The 4947-nt window shown below is 39.7% G+C and overlaps 1 long non-coding RNA gene across 1 annotated transcript; it reads left to right on the forward strand.

The window, feature by feature from the left end:
* Window positions 1-2387: 2387 nt before the first annotated feature.
* On the forward strand, window positions 2388-4170 carry LOC137979983 (uncharacterized). The gene is made up of 3 exons (XR_011118423.1): window positions 2388-2513; window positions 3805-3882; window positions 4010-4170. It is a non-coding gene; the product is annotated as an uncharacterized lncRNA (long non-coding RNA).
* The last annotated feature ends 777 nt before the right edge of the window (window positions 4171-4947 follow it).

Here is a 4947-nt window from a genome sequence, read left to right on the forward strand (position 1 = left end):
GCATTATCAGTCTGAACGAACTTGGGCAAGACCTCCTCAGTAAAAAAAACCTAGAATGGAACTATTCTAACTAACGAACGACTGAGATAATTAGAGATTCGAAAACTGGAAGATATTAAATAGGATAAAAGGCCAAAAAGTAGACAGATTGTACTTCAGATCTTTAACAGTCAAACATGAATTTCGTAGGAAACAATAAACACTGAACTGCGTTATACATTAATAATTCTTACAAATAAATAGCTTCAAGTTTTTTCTTAAAAGTATACGTAGGCAAGAGAGTTGGCAGATTGGGAGGATTGTAAAACTTACGACCTTGACAAAAAGCGCGGAGAATTGTTTAGTAGTAGTTCTGAAGTAAAGTAATCGGAAGCTCTTACAATTTCTTTTATCATAGGAATGTATTTGAATTTTTCAGTAAAACAATTTTGTTTGCTAACAGTGAACGGGAAGGGTCGAGATTTGATAGGAGTAAATAAATTTTGCCCAGTTGCAACGTATATATAATGCAGGTAAAACTCGGTCTCAGGTTGAATCCGATTAGGAAGCTGCCTCGAAGTTGTGACAGCAAAAGACTTGAGTTTTATGACATAAGTGGACAGGTATTGTCATGCATATGTCTTGCTTTACATCGGAGGCTATCGTGAAAGTCACCTGTAGATAGTCACTATGAAAAATGTACCTAAGTTCTAGCTTCGTAAGTACTTCCTGCCGCGTACCTCAAGGATAGCTCCTTGGATCAATTCCGTTTGATTCACTAATTTCTCCTTTCCTAACCTATGACACACAGCCTGGGGTAACAGATATTTCAACGTACTTCATTCCTTCGATTGCTAAATATTGAATTTTTCACTCAAGTAACGGAAATTTACAAATAGAATACCAGAAGTGCAGCAGATAAGTGACAAATTACGGTTATTAAACATTCCTATTCAAAAAAACTTAAAAGCATGTTCCTTGAAGAAACTCTCTAAGTGTTAAAAATGAACAAGTTTCTTATCAATTAATTCTTCTCATGATTTATTTGTTGTAACAAGGATCAAATTGATTTACCTATTCCAGGTTAGTTGCAGATAGACTCTTTGTCCTTGACGTGTGGGTCTCTCTAAGTGCAATCGGGCTTTGCTTTGGTATCCTTTTCCTTTTGGGTTATAGAGTTTTATTTAAGGAGGTAATTTTTACGTTCCTTCCAAATCACGAAACTCACATTGGAACCAGATTAACGATCGGAAATAGTTTGATGGTATTCTGGTTTGGAGAAGTTAGATTGTAACTTAGAAGTGAACTGTAACTTCTTAAGTTAGATTCAAATTTCTCTTACTTGTTACCAGAGTAGCGTGATGCTAATGTGTAGGATCCTGTTTACTGTTTGCTGGTGCCACTGTACTAAGCCTGAGTGCAATTGTATGATATTTAGATTCTATTTAGAGTGTGGATGTAATGAAGGTAATTGATGTGCATGTACATGACGCTTACCTCCATAAATGGAAAAAGTAGAAGCGTGTCTGACCGTTGTGTGAAATGCACATTTTATGGGTTAATTTTTTGTCAAACTGGAATTTTGTTTTATTTTTCGTGTGAGGTAGCTAGAGGTAGTCGTTACAGTGGTTTTGACAACTGAGGGGGTGCCTTTGAAAATACCTTGGAGTTGTCCTATCATTTCCTCATTTCCACGACTCTTTGGAATAGATCAGGAAGTGACTTTGTTACCTCAAGGCACAGGCCCTTTAGAAGGCTCTTTAAAATGTCGCGCGGTCGAAATATAGGGGCCTTGGTTTCTAGTTTACCAAACCCCTATATTTCGACCGCGCGCCATTTTCAACCGAAGAGCTTGCTTGCAGGCCAGGCGCAGACAAAATGACATGCAGGTTTAGAGGACCCAGAAAACAGTAGATACAACATAACATCGTTCTGTTACATGTAGAAATAGTGGAGAAAACATATTGAATATTTTCACAACGAGTAAAAAATTGGCAGGAGAGACTACTGACTACAGCTTTGCTCGGAAAGAAAACACATTTGTACTGTCAGGGGTATTGCCCGGGAACCGTTCCATACATGAAGACTTGGTCTAAGAGAACTGTTGGATGTCGAGTTTAATTGAAAACGAACTCTATTTGACCACTTTCAAAAATGGCGCCCGATTTATTCTTATATATGTAGGCTAATTAGACCTACTAGCCTCAATTTGGTTTACAAATTGTTTTGAATTTTGCCCATTGCAGCGAGGCTAGAAAGACTAATAACCATTAAAACAAAGTCATATTTTATTTAGCAGACAATGCGAAAGATGTCTATCAGTAATTTTCCTTGAGAAAAAAATATCGTCGTTGAAATCCTTTATTTACCAGGTTCTCATAACCGGCCCATCAGACACACCTTACGCCAACGGATGCTTCGAGTTTGACGTTTACTTCCCCCAGAATTATCCAGAGTCACCCATGTATGTCAACTTTGAAACAACTGGTCATCACAGCATTCGCTTTAATCCCAATCTCTACAATGATGGAAAGGTAAGTGAACAATTATAGCGATCCGTCACTTTGGTCTTTGACCAGAGAGATTTGGCGTCGAAAGGTCAAAGGGCAGTCTACTGCATGTTTTAACTTGTTCGTCGTTGGACGCAGTTTGATGCTACATCGAGTTTGAATAAATTAGCTTTCTAAGCGAGTTAACAAATCGAACGTGGTCCAGCTTTGTCTGAACTCTTATCGACAATATTCGTCATCACAGTGGTCAAAATGTTGTGCCCGTCTTGAGTGCAGAACAAACTTTGACCACTGTGATGACGAATATCGTTGTTGATATTAAAGAGTATAGGCCAAGATCATGACACAAAGAAAGAGCAAGAGTTGTCTATAACTTTCTCGGAATACGATTGGTTTATTTTTCAAAATAAGCGTTCCTGATTAGCTATTACCTTGCATGGCACATTAGGGAGTTTACGAAGCAGAACGCGATGCAGCCTAAAACGTCACCGGAAGTAATTTGTTCCCAAAGTGCGTCACTGCGCATGCTTGGCGCTAAACGACAACGCGTCTTCTTCACGTTCAGAGCACGAGGTTTGCACTTGCAGCGTTTCGAGAAAACGTGAGTAGTTTCTTCAGGGGCACCCAACGAATCTGTTCCTCACATTATCTGTTCCCCAGAGGAATCTTGCTGGCTGGCAAAAATACAGGTGTTTCGATGAGCTGGTTGGGAAATTTTATTGAGAGGGGTTTTGCCTGGGAATTACTGACTTTTTCTGGCATTTCATCCCGAGCTGGCTGTAGAAACTCTGAAGACTCAGGAAGACTTAAAAAAAAAGAGAGAACCCCTTCCCTCTCCCAGAGAGTAGTCACAAACATACGACGGCTGGTCAGAGTGATTGCGCATGCGGAAAAAACCTGTTTTGTCCCGGTTTTGTCGCTTTTGTTCGGTCGTTTCGGATCGAGGGATTTGAAAGCGCGCGGAATTCTTGGCTGGGAAATAAATTTGATCAGCTGGCTGGGAAACCAACCAATTTTATCTAGCTGGCTGGGAAATTTCTTGTGTGTCTTGCTGGGAAAAAGGAACAGATAATGTTTTCCCAGCAACACTGAAAAACACCTGAAAATGCCTTAATAACATTTATTTTCATTAACTGGGGTATAATAATACATTTTACAACAAATTGGTCGTTGGGTGCCCCTGTTTCTTTGCAATTTGACCTAGAATTCAATTTACTTTTTCTTCTTTACAAGCAAAGCTGTTTTCCTAAGTCCGTAACAATGTCATTTGTTGTAAAAAAAATACCAAAAAAACATTTTAATTTGCCTACTGTAGGTCAATTGTTTACCGCGCTATGATGAATGGACAACACGCAGACCCGCCGAGTTCGATACAAAAGTCGAGAACTGGCAAGTAAGTCTAATTTTTGTTTATTAGAAGATTCAATCACCCGCCCTGCTTAACTATAAGATTAAAGTGAGTTTAAAGTTTATCTTCGTTGAAAACAAACTAAAACAGATTTCTTTTTTTTTTCACGCAGTAATGTGATGTACTGGACAAGCGAGCACGATATCCTGTTATGCAGAGAGGTTGTTTCCGACAATCCGTACAAAACAAGAAAGGGTTAGTCGCAAAGAAGCGAAATTTGGGATAGAATAGCCAACACTTTGAATACCTGTCCCAAGCCTGTCTTTGCTGTGGACAAAAGGTCCGTGAGGGATCATGTGGGTATTTTAATTAACCGAATCAAAAAGAAATTGAGAGCTGAGGAAAGGAGCTCGGGCATCGCGCCGCCCGAGCTCACAGAACTTGAAAACTTGGTGGAAGAAATTTTAGCGCTCGAAGAAACAGCTGATGCAGAAATGAAAGAGGACGACGAAAGTGTGAAAGGAAAGGCTGAGAAAGAGAGGGCAAAGGCCACAGATATGAGACTTAAAGCACTCGAGAAAGTGTCGGAGACGATGAAGAGACATTCCGATGAAAATGATCAGCAAAAAGTAAAGAAAAGAGAACGGTGAAGTGGCAGCGAGACCATGTTATTCCTGTCCAAAAAAGCGGAAAAAGACCAGGAACTTAAACTTGAGGAACTTCAACTGAAAAAAGAGCAACACGATTTGGATCAAAAACGTCTACAGGCGAGCATTGACCAGCAGCGTCAGTTTCAACAACAACAAAGTGAAATGATGCGGCTGAGCAAGCAAGAGCAACAAACAACAGCAGCAGCAGCAACTCCTTAGCATCACAACAACTGATGTTGAGGCAGCAACAAGATCAAACTAAAGCACTGATGAGTTTGTTGGACAAACTTGTGAATAAATAGCCACCTAATTTACTTTAAATAGACCATATTCGTATTCTCGGTATTGGACTGGAACTAGCTTGCAATAGAGGCTCATGCGGGGGAATCTTTTCAAATGCAAATACTTTTTAATATATTCCCCCGCATTAGCCTCCATTCCAAGCTAGTTCCAGTCCAAT

Source organism: Montipora foliosa, chromosome 12 (genome assembly GCF_036669935.1).
Source record: "Montipora foliosa isolate CH-2021 chromosome 12, ASM3666993v2, whole genome shotgun sequence".
Classification (NCBI taxonomy): domain Eukaryota; kingdom Metazoa; phylum Cnidaria; class Anthozoa; order Scleractinia; family Acroporidae; genus Montipora; species Montipora foliosa.